Consider the following 25,519-nt stretch of genomic DNA (forward strand, 5'->3'; position numbering starts at 1 on the left):
GGTGCTACCTATTTTGAGGCGGGCTTTTCCAGTTTCGTGTTTGCACCCGTGGGGGGCCTTGTTGTCGATTCCACCCTCCATTGGCCCGCCCTTGAAAAAAACGGTTGTTTCTGAGGCCCTTGGCCTCTTGGTGTGTTTAGGGAGGAGGCATTATCTGTGTCACTACTTGAGGTGGTATTTCTTGTGTTGAAGAAGGTGACAAAAGTTTTCTGGGGTAGCATGTATTTCTTGTTCTACTTTGATTCAGTTTGTTTTGGTCCTCATAGTATGACTCAATTAGATAAGAATATGTTTTTGTTTCCTTGTAGGTTTCTATATCCTTTTTGAGTTTCCAAATCTTTTTGTCTAGGGTAAATTTTTTAAATTTCATGATCTCTCCCCCTATTTTTTCAAGTTTTGTCTTAATGTCAGCTATGACATTATCAGTTTCAATTTTATTTTCCAAGGTTTCAATCTCACGTTTCTGTTGTGTAGCTTCTTCTTCTGTTGTTTGTATAACCAATATGAGCCAATCATGTGAACATGTATTGCCCACAAAACTGAAGTTCCCTTTAAATTGTGTTGTCAGTGAAAACTTGTGGGACATTTTTTACTTGAAGTTGGCCATGAGATTCAGTTCTCACCAATGTTTTCCTTTTTTGTACCAGAATATCTAAATCATTCTTGTTATTAACAGTGGGAGTAGTATCTTCAGTGGTGAGGTCCGCGATTTGTCCAAAATGTAATTTTTAGGTTTAGAAATAAGAAAAACATCTGTAGGTACTGTTGAGGCAACTTTATTTTGAAAGGAGACAGGCAAAAATACTTTACTCTAATACCGGAGCTTTCATCCTTCAAGCTTGAAGGAGAGCCTTCCAGTAGGTCAATTTCTCAGAATCAGGCATAAATGCACTCAACTTACAGAGTATGTACAGCATGGGAAAGATTTGAAAGACCACCTTAAAGACAGAGACTAACCAAAAAAGACAGTCCAAAGAGCAGATAAGAGGGTGAAACATACCAACAGAGACATATGCCACAACCCGCAAAAAAAGACAGAGGTAAATAAAATAACCTGTGTCACGACATTCACTCCAATAAACAATAACTTGAGGAAAACCATACTTAATAATTGGCACATTATTCAAACACCTGATTTTAAATGCGGACAGGGCTCAGTTTGGCCCATGACAAAAAATATGAAAACAGTCAATTTAGAAGGGTAAGAATGGAAACTAAAATGCTTTACTAACTGTAATGCCCATGCAACTTTCTATACATAGGGAAGACTAAACAACAGATTAAGCAACAAATCTGTGAGCACAGGTCCTGCATTAAAAACAAAGTAGAGAACAAACCCATGATAGCACACTACATCAAAAAACAACATATCCCGACAGATATATTCTGGTTTGTCATCCAAACTGTACAACAGCCACCACGAGGAGGCGACAGGGATTTTTCTCGGACAAAATTCGAACAAAAATTGATTTTTAATTTAAAGACAGTTAAAAATGGATTAAAATCTTCAGTTGAATGGGGACTATTTTTATACACAACCCCCTAATTTGAGTGATAAAAAAATGCCATGTTAAAACATATATATGTTTTCCTCATCTAAAATCGTGAAGGCCACTAGTATGTGTGCATTCCAATAAAAATAGAATATTGATAAAACCAGCTGACGCTTAGCATGCCCCGTTAAAATCACATTTAGAAACATGTCCTCTTCAACTAGAGGCTATTTATATGTTACATTTCTACTGATGTGGTCAAATGCATGCCAGATTGGGTAGCGTTAAAAGCTGCACTCTCTTTCCAAAAATTATTCCTTTATTCAGATGAATATAGAAGGTGCACTTAGGACCATAGATGAAAGTATCTCCTGATTTCACAACAAGCAATTTTTCTGCTACCAAACATCGCTTTCAAAACGCAATAAGACTCTCTGTTTGCCTGACCTAAGATGGTGGCAAATAGAACACCATAACAACCACGTTAACGTTCTAGCAGACCCTGAGATCACGTGTCTATCTTTAAAAGCAGGTGACAGTTTCTGAATGAAACAGAAAAGCACTGAAAGCGAGAAACCTGATGCAGTCAGAAAGCTCGTTGGAATAAGTCGGGAAGTCCACCCTGTGTAACAGTGAGTGTCTGAACCCTTTTTTCCTATACGATCACAAGAACCGCAATATAAAAAAGGTCATAACAATCAAAAATTAAACAATCCTTTTGATGACACCTCCATGTTATTTCAGGAGTCAGCACACCCCGTGATTTCTCAAACATAAAAACAAAAGACGTGCCGCGAAAAGAGGTATCCATACCATTTGACAATGCCGAGAAACAACTTAAAGATAAAGCATGGCTGTCATTGAAAGACCGACACAGGTAAAAAAAAGATTTGAAGAGCCGTATGCAGAATTAGTCGCATGATATTATATTTATAAATAAAAGAATAACGTCACCGTTGGCGCTTCTATATTTGTTATTTACAGAATTAGGATTCATTAACATGTGTTAGAAAGTTTCAACATCCACATGATTCGAAAGGCCGAAAAGAAAAAGAAAAAAAGAAGCAAAGAGACAAAGATTCACATCTTTCTCAGACGACACAGAGGTTAGTGTCTCTCCTAATAACAAGATGAATAATTAAGCGAGTGTTACTTTTATTGTTCCACTTGTAGATCTGATAAAACTGATCGGCTAAAACTATTCTGATATCATAGATAACTTTGTATTAACCAACCCAACATCCCAAGAAATAGAAACATCCTTAAGTGTATACGGATTTCTTCTGTTCCAACTCTACTCAACTCAACTTTTTAAAAACAAAAAGGTTAGTGCCCCACTGTCATTGCGTTCCAATGGCTGTTCATCTACCAAAGACTCAAAATAGAAAATGGTAATTAAAATAAAACCCATGTTTTTCTCTTTTTCTTTCCTTAGTGGGTTTTGAACAACTGCTATTTACCTAAGAAAGGGTATTGTGATTTGACACAACACTATATATCATCATCACTGTCCTGAAGACGGCTATACCTGCATAGAAAAATACTAGAGATAGTATGTTATCAGAAGCATCATGCTGAAACATATGTCAACTATGCAAGGGCCTAAAATATCTGTAGCATATATGGCAAAGACTATCAAATTCCAAACCTCTGCCTCTACCCTTTTCATGATGAAGTAATATTAAGATGTTTTGCTTCCAAGTATATAAAACAGAAATAGATTGTTTTCCTAAATTCAGTTGTTTGTTTTGGGAGTCAGCTCCTTTCACGTATCAACCCCACTTTATTAATGTGTAGATTTAAGTTTTAAAGTATTTCACCACGTGTGGGTAACCGTTCCTGGTTTCAAGATATTTTTTAGCAATCGTGTGAGAATAACTCTGTAATAAATTTTGCATTTTTCCATAGGTTTTATGTTTTGGTACAGTCCTTTTTGAATCACTAACTAGGATTCAATGTATTGCAAGCCCATGTGGGTGCACTAGCCTTGATACAGTCATTTCTGAGAAAGGGGTAACAGTCTTTTTTGCTCTTTATTTTTTCTGCTATGATATAAGAGCATTCTTTCGTTGGCCTCTTGGCTGCAAAGGGGTCCACATCATCCTTTGATATTCAGAGCAGGCATAGGGAATTTTCTAGCTAGAGAGCACTGTACAAGTCTTTTAAATGCTGTTGGCATGGGAAAATCAACAGATTGCTTTGAAACTATAACTTTTTTCAGACATAGTACTTGTTTGATATAGTCTTTAAGGTGATAAGGTGGACATATTCGTGCTATTGATAATCAAAAAGATGTTCCAATGAATCAATTACCTACTATGCATTCAGGGACACAAAGTAAAATCTGCCCAACTAAGGGCCTTGACCTATAAATTCACCTCTGACAAGAGTGGATACTCCATCTGGGGTGCGCAGCAATTGTATTTACAATGTTTTGTGCCAATGGTCATCTATGGTCTAGAATCCCTGATTAATATGAACTTGGAATGGTTACAGATCCTTGAGGGGAGGTTTTGGAGGCAAATTCTGGGGCTCCCACAATGTATCCATATGGCAATCCAAAGATTGGAGCTAGGGATCATGTTGCTCAAATCTATTGTCTTGCGTAAAAGAGCAGAGTTATATGTCAGGACCCAGAATAACCCCACAAACCCTCTGTTGAAGTGTGTGAAGAGGGTATGAGAGCAATTAAGAAATCTAAAATAGGGACAGGATAATGTAAGTTTGTTCTACCATCTGCAGAGGAGACTCTTCCTGTGGGATTGGCAGAATAACTATGTACACCTGGCAACCTTAAAGAATTATAAGTTTGTGACCAATGTTCTTTATACTTTTAAAAGGAGCCAATTGTACTTAAATCTTTGTCCCTCTGCAGCACTGAGACATTTTATCTTATTAATGCATATTAACCACCTCGCTATGCTAGTTACCCAATTATGGGGATCTGCACTCCCGGGATCTGCAAGGTACTGCAGAATTTGCAGAGATACTTCTAACCTAAACCTGAAACAGAAAGACATGTACTAACACTATGCTCACAGCTGTCTGATTGCCACAACAATTATCTTGGGAAATTTGTACACAACACAGAGTTCATGAGAACAAATGAATTCTGGCATTGTTGTGTTAATACACTTAATCCAAAGTTACACATAGCACCTTTCAGTATATGGTCCATGGAACAAAAAAGAATGGATGACCTCCAGTAAAAGGAGATGCACTATAATTAAGGAGGAAAAGGAGTAATATTGTTTTTACTTCTGATTAAGGTAACATAATATCAACAATGATCCTGGAAGAGAGTATTTTCTACTTGCAGGAAATGTTGAGATTGATTACCAGTAAGGTGCTGCCTTATGAGTAGCGTTGGGACTATCTGGATTTTTCTTGGGACTATCTGAATTTTCCTTATGGTGCTATATTCTTAGAACCTGCCATATTATTAGAACCTGCCATTTAGTTTGGCTTGGATGTATGTTGTTTTCCTATGCTTGTTTTAAACACTATTCTTGTTTTAAATATGTATGAATTGGATCCAAGTTAATGAATTGTTTGTTAAGGTGACAGATGGATTGACTGAAATATTCGCGAATGATTGAATGTGTAAAGTTTTGTTTATATAAAACTATCACATTAAATAAATGATAATAATAATAAACAAAAAGATGGTCCAATGAATCAATGTACCACGTACAGTTGTTGAATCTGCTTTTCGTAGGCTTGAAATGTGAGCAATTGTCAGAGTCTGCAAGGGGACACATTTTACATTGCAGATCTAGAGACAAGTGCTAAGATTCCAGTACCACATTGCCATAGCAGGTTATATAAAGGTGTTTCTATGTGAAGAGGACCTGAAAGCTAATCTCTTTATTAAACTTATACATATGTCTGCTGTTCCAATAAAACATGATTTGACCTCCACAGAACTAAGGTTTGTGTGTTTTTAAACTCATAAATACAGGGTTGCATTGGTCCCGCCAGTTTGGCTATATCTTCTTAGTGGGGCATGCTATTTTCTCCTGTGCATCAATGGTAAAGCAAACATGATGAGAGTTATTACATAACTAGACTGGCCTACATTGGCCCTGCCAGGCTCGATATGTCTTCTTACAATGGCATGGTATTTTTTTACTGTCATCAAGGATAAAGCCAATATGATGAGTGTTCTTACGTGGCAATACTAGCATACATGGGTGTGGTCAGCCTGGACATATTTTCCTACTGTGGAATGTCATTTTCTTACTGACAAAGCCAACGGGAGGATGCTCTAATGTGGTAGTACTGGCATATACTGGTGCAGCCTGTATTCACATATACGGGCACTTTGGGATATTTTCACGCATGCCAATTTGCCCCACTTCATCAAATAAGAAATGGGGAAAGAAACAGCCAAAAAAGGATGTGCTAACCACTGTGCGTGCAAAAACCTGCAAAACTGCGTGTGAGTCACAATCACAAAACGCTGCACAACCCTGCCACACAGTCAAAGATGGGGTGAAGACAGAATTCCCACTGCAGGAGCATGCCATTGGGCTCTGTTCCATTGAACATGCAGCAAGGCCACAGAATTGGGCTAAAAACCAAAAATGCTTTTTAAAATGCAGCTTTGCAACCTTCAAAGTGCTGTTTTGGTGCTAGATCCATTAATTTCCAGTGAATCCTTGAGAGTAAAAGGGTTACAGATCATCCAGTGTTGGATTGAGGGGCTCAGAGGAGCCAGGCCTCACTGACTGACAGCAGCCAGGAAATGTATTTCATGAAAAGGCAGCCCAGCAACATTGTTTTCAGTTCCACGGGAAAAATGCGACTAAAATGGCAACATGTAACAATTTCAGCTATGCAGAGAGAACTCCAAGCAAAGGCTTGAAATATTCCAGCACTCAAGGACAGAAATAATCCAGAATAAAATGTGGGTACTGCAGAGGAAAAGCTGATGTAAAAGACTCAGTTTAAATGTGTTTTTTCCCTGACAAAAGTGCAAAACTATCTGTTTAAAAGCATGTTTTTGTGAAAGGCCTAATTCTTTAAATGTCAAAATCTACCTATAAACTGTGTTCATGTCTATGTTGTAATGAAAGATGTAGGTAACTTCATGTTAAAACCCAGTCTGGAGCTAATCAACTATTTAATTCTGATCTGACAGCTCAGCCTGGGAATGGGTAACACCTTACTAATAGAAGGAAGGCCTAATTGCTATAGGGAGGCCTCACATACTCAGAACAAAGAACCTCATTAGACATTCGTCTTTGCTTCAGGCACAGACAACAGATGGCTTGGACCCCCATCCTTCAAGAGGAGCGGCAGGATGTGGGGGAGGCTTCTCAGAGAAATTCAAAGGACTAGCCATTTTGCTCACTTGTGAAGAAAGAGGAAAAAAAACTGACATGGATTTTGAATGGAAATTACTTCTATTTGCCACAGAACTTCATGACATTTAACATGGCAGCCAAAATAAGTAGACGGGTGAAAAATACATACTTATGAATCTGAACTCAAGCTAGACATTTGAAGACGTGATTGAACCTGGTACTGCATAAGGAACAAAAATTATACTGAAACACTGATTGCACCAAAACTATTAATGCTGCAAGTCTAATATTGTATACCCGTGTTCCAGTGGTGATTGCATAGATATGTACTGAATTAGGAATTGTTAGGCCAAATCTTTATGATTAAAATTGACAAAATTCCACAGAACGACAAAGCCAGCTCTCACAGAGATGGGAAGTGGATCTAAATCTAGCCCATAAAATATGTAGGGCATAATTATAGAAATGTGTATTTGTGGAAAAGTTAAGTTTTGGTCCAAATCACTGTGGGAGTTCCTAAGTCACAACAAAAAATATGACAGCTCTTTCTGTCATCCAACCAGAAAAAGGCAAGTGCATTTGACCACTCACAGCTCTGGGGGTGTGGACTGTAATGCTGCCCCTACCATAAACTGAGTGATGTCACTTGGCATGATAAATATGGGAACCTCTCAACACACAGACACTGATTCCTGACTACATCCTGATTTCCACGCAGCGTTTTGTTCCTGACTTCTTCATCCTGTTCCAGACTTCTTCATCTTGTTCTGATCCAGAATACTTTGTAAAACCCAGGCTTCTGCATTTACTGAACTCTTCTTCAGCTAGGCCCAAATCCTGAACCATCTCTAACTTCAGGAAAGCATAATTGTGATCCAGTCTGACTTGCTACCATTAAGGCTTGCCGGCTGAAACTCGCCATTTTGCTAATCTACAGTGTCCAGTGACCAGAAAGGCAAATCCAATCCAACCCAGTCTGAGGTGCCAGTCCAATTGACCAGAACCGCCCAGCTGACTATCCCACCAGAAGTGCCCTGCTGCCTTTAGACCCGACCCATGATGACCAGAACCCTGATGGTCCAATCTTAATTTACAGTGGACTGTAAGTATTAACAGAAATCATAGTAACCCATAGTATATTTGCCCTGTCCTATCCCAATCTATAATCCATCCTCTCTTTAATTTATGAACTTGTAATAGTGTCACACCAGTCTTGAAACCTTGCTTTGATTTCTTGTGCTAGTGATAATTTCTTGAAAATCCTTTTGTCTTGTGAAAATCCCAAACTCTTAAAAATCATCCCACGGGTAATCCGACTGAGTCCTCCAAGGCGGACACGGAGATGCTGGGGTTCCTTTCCGCTGACCACTCTGGGGCTACTGTATTTCAAACTGGTAACCAGCCTGGATACCCTAGTTAGAGCCTAATTGCCATTGTATAAACTGATTTCTGTTTTCATTTTTGCGCCTTTATTTTCAAAAACATCTCCCATTCAAATTTGCATAACTTCTTCAATGTTATAGCTAGCGACCTACTTTCAACTTTCACTTAAACCTAAGATCTGTAGCTACAGCCACAACCAAAACAGTGGGCCTCATTATGACCCTGGCAGTCCGGAAATAACGGTGGCGGTAAACCCGCCGCCACCGTTGTTTCCGGACCGCCTGATCCCGACCCCTGCAGGCGGGAGGTGATGTTCCCGCCAGGTCTGACCTGGCGGGTTTAACACCTCCCGCATGCAGGCGGACGAGGAAACACTGGCAGCATTACAAGATGCTGCCGGTGTTTCCATGATCCCGATTCCCATTGAGTCCCATAGGACTCAATGGGAATGGGGATTTACACCATTCCGCCTCCGTGATTCCCGGAAAACCGGGGTTGTAATGCCCCGGTAATTCCGGGAATCACGGAGGCGGAATGGTAATACGAGTCCGGCGGTAACCAGGCGGTTTTACCGCCGCGGTTACCGCCGGACTCATAATGAGGCCCAGTATCTTTGACCCGTTTTTATTAAATATAGCATAGCAAAAATTAGGTGTGAATTTGCATTTTTGCAAATGTTTTCCACGTGTGTTTTCCCTTTCAAAGTATTTCCAAACTCCCATTCTGTTTTAAGGTGTGTTCTGTTGCTCATATTGTAGCTTATGTTTCTTAGAACTTGTTTAGTCAGTATTGCTCCCATAGGAATTCATATCAATTTAAGGATTTTTGCACACTTTTCATTGTTTCACAAAGCCATTTTCAACAGTCAGTTTAAAAGTGTCAAAGTTCCAAAAACGCTTTTCTCTCTTGTTTGGGTGTCAATCTGGAAAAATGAATACCCTTCATTTCGATGATAGACGTATCTTGATGGCCGAAGGCCAACCGTCTTATGCACAGAATTATAGAAATACAGACTGCTATGCTTGACCAACAAGTGGCCATTTTAAACGTAGCAAGAATCGCCATTTTGCTTGTTAACCATTGCTCATTGCTTTCTGTCTAAACTGCTTTGCAGCTTGCAATTCTTGCGAATTCTGCTTACTCTACTCAACTGTTAACATTGTTGTCTGAATATGAAAGGGCAAGACCGCGGGACTGAGGAGTTCGTTGAAACTCCTCATGAGCAGCCCAGAAAGGAATGCCCACGCTCCCTCTCTGTAGCCTTGAGGGAGAGCTGCAGGGCATTTAATCATTTCACAGCTGCCAGCCAGTCTTGTACTGTGGTAGAATATGTTAGAATAAAGCAGCTAAAGGCTTGAATTATGCTATTCTTACGGCGCCCCCTTCACAAAACCCTTAAGAGCGTGTCGGCTCCCAGGACACGAATAGCAACTCATAGATAGCAAAGCTTGGAATGTGGCTCTTCCCCCGTGTGCAGCTTGCTTCCAAGAACAGAAGCACTGTATTCTGTTCAACAACTAGAAGATGCCTCTGCACTTTCTAAATTGCACATTGTTACTAGAATAGACATCGAAAGTGTCATAATTGGCATACTCGTCGGAAATGTCCATCATCATCCCGAGTTCAAAGAAACTCAATAAAAGGGGGGTGTTAAACATGACATAGCTGATTGTATGATATGCATTTTGTATATATGTAACTGATGTACGTAATTCGCTCTCTTGCGTCCCTCGAGGTCTAGAAAATACACGTCGGGCCCCTTTCAAGATGGCGCCCAAATAGGGACCCTCCCCCACTTGCCCCATCAAATACGTTGTAATGGAGTAAAGGCGGAGAGCGGCGAGGACGGGACGATCGAGCCGGGATCAAGAGGTGTACGGGGCGCCCTGTAGAAGTGAGAAGAGATTCCATCCGCAGATCTGCACACATCTGATCCCTGATCAACGTACCGGGCCAGAGGGCAAAGGAGGCGAGGGTCCCGAAATGAGGCAGAAGCCAGAGAAGCGCAGACACGACGTTGGGAGAGGTTGCGTCAGGAAACAGGCGACTTGTTTTATCAGGTGGGTCATTCCCCGATTCAAACGAAACCCTGATTATTGGTAGAGGGTTGATTTTGCAAATTCAAACATCCAGAGTAAGGTTGATTAACCAAGGGGAAGGTTAAAAACATGCCCGGAGTACTGTCCACTTTAGTGGGGCTTTTCCGCTGTGGTAGACAGTCCTTGGAAAATGGCCAAAGTGCACCGCCTGGGGGAACGCGGCTTATGACATGTATGCAAAATATGGCGTGGGTGCGATAATGTTTTGTGAAATTTGGCATAGGCAAAATAGAAAGCAACAGGACCATCAGTGGCCGATTAATGGTAGTTTTGAGATTGCAAGGATAGATAACCTAGAAAGGGTGTTGATAAGGGAAAAAGCGCGACCCGCAGCTTTTGAGACTATCAAAGATTGGAGGAGGGAAGCAATGCTCCGACTTAGGAGTAGAGAGAAGCATGCGCAGAGGCACAAATCGAAGCTTTAGGTAGCAGAAGAAAAGGAGGAGGAGGAGTGGACGGCAAGTCTAAGATGGGAAGGGAGACGTGAGCAAATTAACATAGAAGGAATATACCCGCAGCGGGAACTACACATAGCAGACAAATTAATGGAACATTTGTTAACCCATACGGGTCGAGGCCCAAAACCAGGATCGAAACCAAACACGCCAGTAGTGACTGCGCAGGCCCAACCAGTAGCTCTCATACCCCCTCCCACAGCCCAAGCACTTCCCCTCACGCAAGCATTAACCCACGCCCCACCCACAGCTCGAGCCATCCCACAAGCGCAGACCGCAGACGCGCAATTTCCCAGCACCCAGGAAGGCCTTTCACAGATACCACCTGTGTCACTTGTCCCATCCGCACCTCCCGCTCCAGAGACAGATTAAGCACCATCCGCCCCTCCCGAAGTCGAAATTGAGACCGGGGAGGCGAGAGGCGGGGCTGAAGGAAAAAGATTTGGACGGGTAACTCGCAGCGCGATCAGCAAAGAAAGAAAGATTGAATTACAGCAGGAGGCAGAAATGTACATAGAAGGAAATGATGGGACGGCAGCATTGGCCTCATTATATGGGTACCGAAGAAGCAACGAGAGACAGGTAGTGCTGGAATGCATGGGGGAATTTTTGGTGGGAGAATGGAAAAAGATACCTGGGAATTTACCGCCACAACGATTGTTAGATTTGAATAAATTAGCACGCAGTGAGCAAAGAGATGAAGATGTAAGAGAACATGTGTACAAACTCATTGAACTGAAAAATGAAATGGAAGATAGATATGCTGAAATGTTTGCTACACCTGAATATAGTTATGAGTGTATTAAGAAAGGTAGGAAGGAGGCGTCGAGGTTGTATGCGCAAAAATCGTGGCCGACAGTTTTTCCAGTTGGTGCAAAGCAGTTGCCAGCACCGGGACAAATAAGTGATAAACAAAGATTGCAGGCATGGGTGGGGGAAACAATGCGATGGATGTCGAACAAAAGAACGTCAGTGAAGGAAGTAAGTGAGATGTGTAATGGGTACCCATTGGAGATGAGAAAAGAAGCGATGCGAACGATAGTAGGAGTGTTACTGCAGCAGGTAATTGGATACAATAGAGGTAGAGGAAATACACAAGGCAGGGGAAATTTGAATAATATGCATGGGGTGTCATGGGATTAAATCAATGTGCGCACTGTAAAGAGGAAGGACACTGGCGAGCGCAATGCCCGCACCAACAGAATAAAGGTGGGTTTGGCCAGAAAAGGCCTCATAGAGGACATCAGGGGTCAAATGGCCCAAGCAGAAATAGCATGCAGCAGCAGTAGCAGGGATATACCAAGGGAGGTAATCAAAACCAATCCTATGGTCAAAACCAAGCTCAACAGAACCAGGCATTGAACCAAAGTGTTCCGAACCAAAATCAGGGCGGGCAGGGCCAACAGAGAAATGATCAGAGTGGAGGACACCGAGGGGGAAATGGGAATATTTTTGATACACATCCAAACACGTATTATAGTAGCAGCGGTGACTACACATCGGATGATGTGTTATTTTCGCAATAGGACAGCCCACGGCAGGGGTCGGAACCAGTGTCTATTCCCGTGAATCAGAGAGGACCCTACGTAGAAATGAGAGTCGGGAATAAGAAGCACCGTTTCCTTGTAGATACAGGGGCACAGAAGTGTTCGATAGGCCACCACTTGGTTCCGGAGATCCCACTGTCGGGCAAAAGAATGTTTCTGTAGGGTTCGCAGGTACACCAGTAATTAACCCCATGTCCGAAGCTGTCCCAATTACAATAGGACCATTTACGGAACAGTGTCCATTTCTTCTGACAGAAAATTGTGGGGAGAACTTGCTAGGATTAAACTTGTTGAGAAAATTGGGGGCAGTTATACATTGTACGACAGATGGGGTGTTCCTCACGATTTGGCCTCACGATGCACCAGTGACGGAATTTATGTCAAAAGCGTTACCAGAAGAGCTAAGTAGAGTACCAACCTGTCTATGGGCAATGCATGATAACGATGTAGGATGCTTGAAAATAGAGCCAGCAAAAAAAACTTTGAAAGAAGGCCTTACATTACCACGAATTCCCCAGTATAAAATTTCTGTTGAAGGTGAGAAGGGATTAAAGAGTATTGTTATTGACCTGGTGAGATTGGGGGTGGTTGAAGAAATTGCAGGTAGCACGTGCAACAGCCCGATTCTTTCAGTTTACAAGAAAGGAGGCAATGAAGTACCATATCGTTTCATAATTGATCTGCGCGCATTGAACAAAGTGGTAGACCCACAAATCCCTTTGGTCCCAGATGTCACAACAATACTGACAATGATACCGGCCACTGCAGAATACTTTAGTGTAGTTGGTTTGAAGAACGCGTTCTTTAGCATTCCAGTGGATAAAAGCAGTAGATATTTGTTCACGTTCACTCTAGGAGGTTGATCATTCACATTCACACACATTCCACAAGGATACACAGAAAGCCCAAGTATTTACAGCAGAGCGCTAAAACAGCAGCTAGAATTACCTGAAGGTTGCGTACTCTTGCAGTACACAGATGACTTGTTACTAGCTGCTGACACAAAAGAGATCTGCAAAGAAAGTACTATATTACTATTGACACACCTAGCGACATATGGTCACAAGGCAAGTTTGAAGAAATTCCAGTATAATCAAAAGGAGGTGTCTTATTTGGGTTACTTGCTTTCGAAACAAGGGAGAAGATTAACACCAGAACGCATAGAAAGTATTTCTAGTATGCCTATTCCAAAAACTCAAAAAGGAGTAAGAGCTGTAATAGGCATGGCCTCTTATTGTCGGCAGTGGATCAGTAATTTTGCGTTGATTGTGAAGCCGATGATAAAATTAACTAAAAAGGATGCAGTGATGCCTTTACAGTGGGATGAGGAATGTCAGAAAGCATTTGAGCAATTGAAAGCTGCATTGTGTGCTGCGCCAGTTTTAGGCACTCCTAACTATAAAAAGATCTTTAGACTATTTGTGAGCGAGAGTGAAGGATGTGCATTGGCGGATTTGACACAGGAACAAGGTGGAAGAAATAGGCCGTGCGGCTATTATTCTTCCGCGCTGGACCCTGTAGCGCGCACACTACCACGATGTTTGCGATCTGTTGTAGCGGCTGCTGCGTCAGTGAAACAAAACGGAAGGAATGGTATTGGGGCATACTTTAATTCTGATGGTGCCACATGCTATAGACGTTCTATTAAACAGAACACAGACGCAACACCTCAACTCTGCTATACTAACAAGATATGAGTTCATCTTGTTTGCACCCCACATCCAAATTATGAGGTGTAGCGCATTGAATCCTGCAGAATTAATGCCACTCCCCATAGCAGAAATTGGTGACAACGAATCACCACCCCATGATTGTTTAATGGTCACTGAAGAAGAAACAAAGGGAAGAGTTGACTTGAGCGACATCCCACAGAAAGAGCCAGATGGGGAGTTGTTTTGTGACGGCTCTTGTTTTAAATTACCTGATGGCACATCAACGGCCGCATATGCAATTACTACCCTAGAGAGTGTTGTAGAAAGCAGAAGAATCCCCTACAATTCGGCACAAGCCACAGAAATAATAGCACTGACCCGAGCCTGTGAACTCTCTGAGAATTTGAACGTGAATATTTATACTGACAGCCAGTACGCCTTTGGTGTGGTTCATAACTTTGTCCGACTCTGGGCTGAGAGGGGCTTCTTGACATCACATGGGGCTGGGGCCAGGATTCAGCATGGCCCTTTGATTGTACGATTGTTGTCTGCACTCACGTTTCCAAAGCGCTTAGCTATAGTAAAATGCGAGGCACATAAAAAAGTAACATGCAAAGTGGGAGAGGGAAACGCATTTGCAGGCAGGATTGCGAAACAAACAGCACTGATTTGAGTACTAGAATGATGACAGTACAAACCGAGGAAGTACCTTGTATGATAGAGAATGGAGTTGCCACAGTCAAAGAAATGCAGGCTGAGGCCACGACCGAAGAGATTCAGGGGTGGGCTGAGGGCTCTGCTGAGTTAGATTTGGAAGGATGTTGGGTGGACAAAGAGACCAAGAACTGGATGTTGCCAAATTGTTACGTAACCGCAATGGTTACAATGGCGCATAGCCCTACCCACATTTGCGCGAAGAAAATGGTACAGCATTTATCCACAGTATGGAAAAATGAGCACATAAAAAAAAATGCAGAAAGGCTAGTGCAGAATTGTATTACGTGCCTGCAACACAATGTAGGGAAGGGAACCGTGACTCCAGTAGGTAGTTTTGGCCCACCCTCTATGCCATTCGAGGTGATCTATTTTGATTTCATAGAAATGGAAAGGTGCCAGAACTACAACTATGTGTTAGTGGTAATTTGTGCATTTAGCAAGTGGGTGGAGGCATATCCTTTAAAAGACTGTACTGCCATGTCAACGTCAAAAGTAATGTTGAAGGAGTATTTCTCCCGGTTCGGGCTGCCCCGTGTCCTCTGGTCAGATAACGGCCCACATTTTGTGGGCGCAGAGGTGTTTCAGATCTGTGCAGGTCTACAGATAGAGAAACGATTTCACAGTTCCAGGCATCCGAGTTCCGCCAGACTTGTTGAGAGACATAACGGTATCTTAAAGTCAAAGATAGCTAAGATCTGTGCTGGGAGCAAGTTGAGTTGGGTGGAAGCATTACCCCTAGCGCTATTGTGCATGCGCACATCTGTGCAGGCAAAAACTGGGCTCTCCCCCTATGAAATTATAATGGGGAGACCGGCAAATGTATGGTGCGCACCGCAGCTCAAAAGATTATGTGAGGTCGAGCATCCTGTGTTAAGCACGTACTGTGGCCTTTTAATGCAGAAGTTGCGTTTGATTCATCAGTAGGTGCAGGAGGCGTTACCAGTGCGATACACCGGACCGGGGCACGTGCTGGAGCCTGGAAGATGGGTCCTGATTAAGAACTTTGAGTGAAAGACAGCATTTGCACCCATGTGGCGCGGCCCCTATCAAGTGTTGCTGGCGACGCAGACGGCCATACGGGTGGACGGCCGCAAGGCCTGGATTCATGCTACCCATGCCAAAAGGTTCCCAGTTTCACTGAAAACTTTGCCTGATCCAGACGACCAGAAAGAGACAACGGTCCTGAAAAAGAAAGAAACTGTTGCCAGTCCACTGCCACAGCATCAGCCTGAGCGAGAAGTGAAAGTTGAAACAAAGCCTATGCGAGAAGTGAAACTGGAAACAGAATCTGAGGAGGCTGCCAGGAAGGGGAAAGGGCGAAAAGTGCCCCAACGTTGCTCAGCAGAAACAACATCATTGCCGAGCGACACAAACTCTGCATTGCAAACAAGAGCAGAAAAAACGTGTGTACCCCTTTGGCGCCCACCGGCTTCTGCAAACGCACCAAAGCCAAAGAAAGAAACTACATCATTGCCACAGCGCTCATCGCTACCCATCATTGTGCCGCAGGCTGACACTGAGCCTGATACTGGAAGTAAAACAGCACTATTCACGGATCATACAATACCAGGAGTGAAACGGTATAATTTACATCCTCGACAGGCAAAGTGATCCACAGATCTTTGGTGCTTTTCTTTTGCCTTTGGTTCCACTCACGGACGGAGTAGGAACGAGGGGCGTAGAGGAGAGAAGTGTGAGAGTTGTGCAAGTCGGACAATTCAAGACTCACGGTTCCTCGGTGCGCTTATAATAAAGTACATGTGTCAGGACCAGAGCAGGACAAGCTGGACGCACATAGGTACTGAGGCTGATAGGGTACATGTGTCCTAAACCAGAGCGGGACAAGCTGGATGCACATAGTACTCTGTCAATAAAGAACTGTTCAGAAATCGTCTGAGCAGTGAGAGAAAGAACAACTAATCTTGCTCAGAGGGGATAAGTGATCTAGGCTGTGAAGGGGTTGGCAGAATTGAACTGTGACATTTTCATTGAACTTTTGGCATCAAGAACGAGAGACATTTGCGACGAACTTTGCCAGCAAGAATAAGGCCGATGAAGAACAAATCAAGACCAGTTTTAGCCTCCTCCTGCACCCCTGCTGAAAAGATGATAGTTTTAGAGACTGTAAATTTAGGGGAAAAGCATGGTAAAAGGAATAAGGTACTGATTTGGACATTGGTCCTGTGTTCTCTAAGTATGGTAGTACCAACAATAATAGCTATTACACTATGGTTCCTAGAGTCCGCGCACCCATTAGAAACATTTTTGCCAAAAGCAGCTACTGAAAGCCCAGTTCATGTAATCACTGGTAATTTGTCCCCAATGGAAGAAAGACATAGAGAAGGATATGGCAACAATACATTGTTGCTCATCATGAACATGACCCATGCGGTTTTAAAGAAAAAAGATTGCTGGGTTTGTGCCCATTTACCACAGCACAGTGGGAAAGGGATAGGCTGGTATGTACAACCGTTATCATTGGTTTATTCATGTGAATTATCGTTGAGTGCAATGTTCTTTGGGAAATGGAACAAGAGTAATACGGGTCAGCTAGATGAGACCAATATGAATGAATTTGAGGAAGTGATCATGAAACCTGTGGGTTGTTCCATATTCCACAAAGCTCGCGTGTTTTCACCAGATCCCATGAGGGAAAATACACGAAAGACAACAAGACTAGATAGATTATATTGGCAGAATAGACCGACCCTGCCAGCAGAAGAAACATCAGTAATGACATTTCGAATAAGGGATGAATGGAATAAAGATGCTGTGCCCCCTGCCTATACAGTGGATTATAGCCCCAAAACTGCTCCCCTATGTTTAAAGAAAAAGGGTTCCTATAAAGTAGGAACGTTTAGCAGCTGCCTGAAAACAGTGGTTTTAAAGCACGAAATAGAACCCGTGTACGTAGGGGACCCTGTTTACTTTATATGTGGGGAAAAAGCATATCCATGGTTACTAGGAACTGGGGAGGTACGTGTTACTTGGGTCTACTATTCCCAAGAGTGTTCCTCTTAGAAACTGCAGAAGTAGTGAGGCGATTAAAAGGTAGAACCCGAAGGAGTAGTGAAGATGGAATGATAGCAATGGATGTAGTCAAATCGTTTATACCATTCTTGGCCCAAATAGAAAATTCCTATAACATAAGGAAACTGTCCAGAATACTAAAAAATACAATAGATACAACAACGGATATCTTATACAACATGACGTTGGAAGAAAAAGGAATTAGGCTAATGGCACTACAAAACAGAATGGCTCTTGATATTAGTTGATCGTGGGGGAGTTTGCGAACTCGTAAAAACTGAATGCTGTGTGTTTATAGATGATTACTCCCCTCCGATATTTAAAGCAATCGGGAAATTACATGTCCTAAGTTCCACACTCTCTACTGAAGAAGGGGGTTGGGGGATAGGATCCAGGTTTTGGGGACTATTGCAGTCCTGGGGATGGAAGCTAATTTCGATACTAGTGGTGGTATTTGGTATATTCATAACATGTTGCTGTTGCATACAATGCCTACCAATAGTTTGCACTGAGATAACTGAGGGATGTACTAAGAGATGTATGCACATGGTGTTGAGAGGAAAACAAACGCATGGCCGAAATAACAGAGACACTGATGAAACAAAAACAGTAAAACAATTCATGGCTATAGACATTTATGATGAATATGATGCTTATGATAGCATGAAAGGTTTAGACATAAATACCCCAGACTTATCCTCATCAGAGGAGGATACAATGAATGAATAAGACGTTTGGCATATGGCCAAAAGGAGGGTTTGTCAATCTGGAAAAATGAATACCCTTCATTTGGATGATAGACGTATCTTGATGGCCTAAGGCCAACCGTCTTATGCACAGAATTATAGAAATACAGACTGCTATGCTTGACCAACAAGCGGCCATTTTAAACGTAGCAAGAATCGCCATTTTGCTTGTTAACCATTGCTCATTGCTTTCTGTCTAAACTGCTTTGCAGCTTGCAATTCTTGCGAATTCTGCTTACTCTGCTATACTGTTAACATTGTTGTCTGACTATGAAAGGGCAAGGCCGCAGGACTGAGGAGTTCGTTGAAACTCCTCATGAGCAGCCCAGAAAGGAATGCCCACGCTCCCTCTCTGTAGCCTTGAGGGAGAGCTGCAGGGCATTTAATCATTTCACAGCTGCCAGCCAGTCTTGTACTGTGGTAGAATATGTTAGAATAAAGCAGCTAAAGGCTTGAATTATGCTCTTCTTACGGCCCCCCTTCACAAAACCCTTTAGAGCGTGTCGGCTCCCAGGACACAAATAGCACCTGATAAATAGCAAAGCTTGGAATGTGGCTCTTCACCCGTGTGCAGCTTGCTTCCGAGAACAGAAGCACCGTGTTCTGTTCAACAACTAGAAGATGCCTCTGCACTTTCTAAATTGCACATTGTTACTAGAATAGACATCGAAAGTGTCATAATTGTCATACTCGTCGGAAATGTCCATCATCATCCCGAGTTCAAAGAAACTCAATGAAAGGGGGGTGTTAAACATGACATAGCTGATTGTATGATATGCATTTTGTATATATGTAACTGATGTATGTAATTCGCTCTCTTGCGTCCCTCGAGGTCTAGAGAATACATGTCGCGGGGCGTGAGACCACAGTTGGCCAATTGAGACTATTTTGCTTGCAATAAACCCTAGCATTGGCAATTTGAACCTTGTGCCTGGCGCCTCCTTTCGTGTATGGTTATTGCCTTGTTTCCATATCGCGAGGGACCCCTAAGGGCCCCTTTCATGGGGAGGGAAGTTTATATTCACACACTGTATTCTGTTCTTTTATTCCTGAATAACTGCTGCTTACTTACATCTGTGTAAAACTGCTCAATTGTGAATTAAGAACTTCGCAGGGGGAACCTTAAATTAACCATTATCTTTTCACAAGCCAAAACGGTTCTTTTCCCTGTCTTTTATCTTCTGTGCTGCTCAAAAGGGAATTCAATTACCTTACTTATTTCTGATTTGTATTGTCACCACATTGATGATTGCTGCCCCATATATATTAAAATTGTATTTGATTTGAATTTTAAATAATAAATAAATATTTACCTTTACCAACCAGCTTGATTCCTGGTTCAGTGTGACCTGGGGGGTATTTGAGATGGGTGTGATACGAGTGGTATATCACACAGAATATTGAACATTTAGAGACATTTTGACACGTTTGCGTAGAGATATTTTCTCAGACAGCCATTCCAACATTATCCAGTGAAGGTATTTATGCATACAGGTGCTTCAACAGTGATCATGGATCCAAATGCTGTAATGGACAACATTGACTAAAAGCAGAGAAACCACTGTGCTGACGTAATTACTGACTCCATGACATAGCCATGTTAGTCATTAAATACACTTGCAACCATGCACAGTTTACACAAACACACACTTATATACATGAAAAACATGCCTACACAATTCTGTAGAGGACAGATACATATATGTGCTGTCAAAGCTTTTATTATTTTTCTCATTAGCCAAGGGCAGAAATGCTGCACACAAGGTAATGAAGAGATGCAGAGCAAGTTTGCAGATGCTTATGGCAAATAACCCTATGGCACTACAGGAGTATATAAGGAGCCTGGTAGAACCAAATACAACTAACCTATAGGAAATATAAAAGCAATATAAGTGTGTGGACATCATAGTATAAGTCTAATAAAAATCACATAAGCCCTCAAGCTGCAGGACAAAAGATGAGGGAAGCAGAACCCACCTGCACAAAGCAGGAAGGCTAGAGCTCACAGCCAAGGTTAGAGATAAACAGCACATTCCAAACTTCAAACAACAAGGAGCCAGCTGCAGAAAAGCAGAATAAATCCTCATAATTGCAGACCCGGAGAGCTCAATTTTGTACTCTAGCCAAAGTTTCCAAATAAAGAGGATAATACACAAAAACTGGGATATCATTAAAACAGACCCCCAATTGAACCACCTTTTTCCAGAACCACCGATGCTGGCATACAAGAGAGGCAGACATGTTTGCGACAAACTGATAAAAGCGGAAAAACTCAAACACACTAATCAAATTGTTTTGAACAAACCTAAAAACGGTACTTACCCATGCCTCAATTGCCAGCACTGCTCCAATGTGATAAAAGGTGATCACATTCGACATGGTAACACTGGCAAGAAGATACCTCTGAGACAATATGCAACTTGTGATTCTAAAAATGTGATTTATGCTCTACGTGTCCTTGCGGACAATATTATGTTGGGAAATCCACTAGAAAAGCTAAAGAAAGATGGATGGAGCACAAGTCCAATATTCATACTAAAAATATAAAATCACCAGTATACGGACACTTTAGAAATCACCAGCACACAGTGGCACAAATGAGAATGATAATACTTGAGGTTATACATCCACTCCCTAGAGGAGGTGACCTACAGAAACTGTTATCCCAGAGAGCTCTTTTGGATTCATTGCCTTGATTCACTCTCCCCCCTTAGTATGAACGAGGACTACTACCTGGGCCCTTTCTTATAAAGCGCCCAATAGTCATGGACAACACTGTCACGCTCTAATTGTTTCCAACCTGTTGTTATGATTTGCTGTAACCTATGTTAACTTCCTATGCCACCACGCATGTACGGGTGTGGCGTCAGAACTATGACGCTCTTTTTCCAAATGGCTGCCGCTTCAGCCTAGCATGCGTCACCGAGCCACAGGGTATTTAACAAGGACTGCCATGAGAGCACCACATCATTCATCGGCGGGATGCACTTCTCCATGGATCCTTCGCTCTCAGTCCTTTCCTAAAAATTTAAGTACTAGGGACATACTATGACCATCCTGCTATGGTTATTCCATCTCCTTTAAACTTATGCTATGCTCCTGCTCTCACTTTACTTACAGTTGAGCGCCAATGAGAGATGTTTTGAAAACGAAATGTCTTTCCAGTGTGACACCATTAGTTTTTGATGTAAGTCTGGACAGATTTATTTTTGAAGTATACTTTTTACTATCTCACAATACCTTTATTGACTTGTGGTATAATTTCTTGTTTAAAGCACAGTGTTTAACGACCACTTGGACTGGTAGCCCCAGAAATCCGTTTGTTTTGAATTTTTGAACTTTCAATTACCTATCTTAGCCTTGACATTTCACCCTTAGTGGTAAGTGATGTCCTTGTCTTTACTCTTTTTTCTAACTAAAAATGCTGACTGGACTTTCTAAATTATCAGACATGTGACTGTTCAGACTCCTCCTAGACCTTTGGTTGTGTTAAGTGTTGATGATTACTCTAAGCAGGTTTACCTCCTTTAGTATGAATGGCTCTAAGCTCACATACTTTTGTTTAAAAATGAACTAAGGGGTGTGTTTATTTGTAATGAAATATATTTATGATTACCTATGAATTGAGCTACAATGATGTTTTCTATTCTTGTAGTTACAAGTACAAACTAAAATATGCTCTTTTCTATTTTTTAGAAATTTGAAGAAATCTTATATTGCCCCCGAAGAAGAGTGTGTACTCCAAACGCGTTGGACTTTACTTTGTACAATAATATACTATGTTTTTTGATGTGAAAATTGAGAGATCGTGTTTATTACAAATCGAATTGTTTTTTACTAAAGAAACTATATCAAACTGTCTATATGAATCTTTGACCACTTCATCAAATGTTTGATCTGTTGTTCAGATACTAGATAGTGTGCAGTGGACGGGAGTTCCTAAAAATCTTTCAAAACAATATTTAGTCCTGCAATCACCAGTGTGGTGACAATATAATGCAAAAGGTTAGAATACAAGTAATTCAACTTTCTAACATCATCTACATAAACGTTAAATAGAAATGGAAATAAAATCACTTTTCTTCACAAGCATAGATGGCAACTAGGTTATGCACTCCCACTGCAGCACTTCCCCCAAACACCTGCTAACTAAATTCTGTGTGGATGGAAATCAATGGCAAGGAGTCAGCAAGAAAAAGGAAAAATCGGTTTCAACCCACCACCCCAGAATGGGAGGACAAAAGTCAGAAATGAAAACCTTAAAAATGAGCAAAATAGCATACTCAGATTGCACTTGTTACTTACATCAGTGTACACTTGTGGTAGGATAAATCGGACAGAAATGTGTGTGGCTGCACTAAAGAGACAAGGAAGCTTACCTGCTACTGGGCAGGGTACTAAAGCAATGTGAACACAGGTGAGAAGATCGATTTTGGGAGGAAAACAATGCAACAAAAATCATACCTGACAGAATTGCAATTTCTTATTTCACACAGGCTTTAAACTGGCAAACAGCTAAGAAGATGGGTTTAGCAATCAAAATCGGAAATCGGCTTTTGGGATGGGAAACAAAGACACAGAACAGATAGGATATTGAGGGGAAGGGATGACTCTCAATAGGATGATAGTATGGGTTTTATTATGAGAAATGCAAGTTGGATTTTTAAAGGAAAGCAAAATACACGGGCAAAAGCGGTTTTGTTAGCACAATGATTAGTTCTACTGAAACTATATTTGAAGGCTATAATTAGTAAAAACACTTACAAAATTGTTACTTTCGAAGTGCAACAATAATTAATGTGAATTTTCAATGGGGAATGAATTGATTCATTCCAAACGATACTAGGGACTTACACAGGTAACTGAAGGAAATAGAAAAGAAATATGCTAACTAGGGAAAGGGTGAACAGAGGATACTGGCAATTTGGAAAATGACTAGGGTTTTTATGGGATTTTAATAGGATTGAACAGGGTGCAGGGTAAAAGAGCGGGATATGCTGTTTTTGGGTACTGGGTGATGTGATACTTACAAGGTACACTTGAGTTGGGCAATTTGGACAGCCAGCAAGGTCTCTGGACAGCAGGGTCAAGTGATCTGGTTACTGGATCAGCTATGCTCTCCTGCATGGGAACAGCTGGGAAAGGTCTAGTCTATGTGGACAGTGGGATGTGTCACCTGGGCAAAAGGTCTGGCCACCGGATTCTCCTAAAGGGGATCAGCAGTCTTTCCTCCTTTCTCCCTGGATTCTTGAGTATGCCTGGGTCTGGAAAGGTGGTTCTGCCTGGATCTGGAGTCTTGGAATCTTGAAGGTGAATTTTGAATGTTTAATATCCCTGTGTCTCCCTGTCTACCCCTTATATAGCCAGAATGACATCAGAGTATTTTACAATCTGGGCAGAAGTACCCTGGAACTACCCCCTGAATGGGATAGGCCAGGCTATTGGTGTCACCTTCTCCCTCCGGGCTGATTGGTCCAAGGACCTCACCTTAGGTGTGAGCATTTTTATGACTCCCTTTGCCTCACAAGCCTATTTTTCACAAAAGAGGGGTTATGGAACAAAACTTCATTTTTGCAAAAGTCACCATAAAAAAAATCAGATAGACAGATTCCATATTTCTCAAGGACTTTGCTGGTCTGAACACCAATTCTGTGCAGTGTTGCCTCGTCCTTGGGCACAATTTCGCCGTTTTCAGGAGAAACATATTATCTAAAATTCTGCAAATGGCTACACATAAGCATACTAGTATTTGGCATATTTTCCCTAAGTTTAATATCTGTGCCATTTATGCTTCCCCCAGAAATGCATTTTTTCTGCAATATCAGTCCCCAAAGAGCTAGAGAGATGCACATAATCAAAGATGTGGCCAGTGCTGCCACCCCCACAATCCAAATTGTGTCACCTGGGTCAGCTTGCACAAGGGATTCCATGACTTCCATTTGAAGTCCTCCAGTGGATACTGGGAATGAATGCAGAGGAAATCACACCTATGAGGCAAAACACAGGGCTTCACCCCCATCCTTTGTCCTTGGGAGCAGTTCTGCCTGGCAGTGTGGGAGAACCTGTAATTATCACACTTGCAGGTCCATAAGAACAGGGCCCCTACGTTTGCTGCCTTAGTCACTGGTAGGTGCGAAATTAGCCTTGCTGCCAAACTGGTTTGACAGAAATTCCTGGGCCTCAGCAAGGATGATTGGTCTTTTGGGGGGAAAACAGAGCACAATATATATATCTTTGCAGCCCCTGTCCCCACATGTACAATTGTGTTTATGTGCGAGCTACAGTATTATTTCACATTCAGCTTTCCCAAGGTCATTTTCTGCTTTGCAACAACAAATGTACACGTGTTCATTTTTTCCTCATGTTGATTTCACAAAATGTGTTTTTTTGCCACAAGCAGCTTCATCTGCATTTACTTTCTGAAGGATTTTATAGATCTGGTCAGTTTCTGGACAGAGAGATATGTTTTAAAATGGTTTCTTGGTAATTGACACGAGGCAAGAGACAGAGCATCTTTCCTTTGAAGTACTTTGCGTGTGTTTCCAAAACTAAATCCAAGCCGTGCGGACTTGAAGCAGAATTATTTTGCTTTTCATGGACTTTACTGATGAAACAATGCCGTTCTTGGAGGGATGCCCTTATTTGATTGTGTTCAAAATGAAATACACAGACAGGGCTGTTTTTAAATAGAACAAAACTGTGTGATGTTTAAAATGAAAGGTAATTTTCCTGTGTAGCCTTGAATGTTTAAATGACCGAACAGCAATGCACAGCCATTCTGAATTTGAGTTATTTCCTCTGGATTCCTGTGAATGAAAACAAAATGCAGCTATTCTTGGGGTGGCTGTGTTCAACTCTCGCACCATATGTGCTCAGCAGACAAAAGCACAGCCATTTTTGGGTGACTGCTGAAACGCAGTATGTGTTGTAGGGGGGTTCTGCCTTATGCCTTAAATGTACCCCACAAAGGCCATCCATGTTTGGACAGCAGACCTTTCCAAAGCCCTCTGACAGAGGCTAAAGAAAGCTCTGCTCCCTACCGATCCCGATGTTACACCTGGGTAACTTTGATGAGGACAAAGGCCTTC

The sequence above is a fragment of the Ambystoma mexicanum genome, chromosome 10 (genome assembly GCF_040938575.1).
Source record: "Ambystoma mexicanum isolate Mex_15411 chromosome 10, UKY_AmexF1_1, whole genome shotgun sequence".
Lineage (NCBI taxonomy): Eukaryota > Metazoa > Chordata > Amphibia > Caudata > Ambystomatidae > Ambystoma > Ambystoma mexicanum.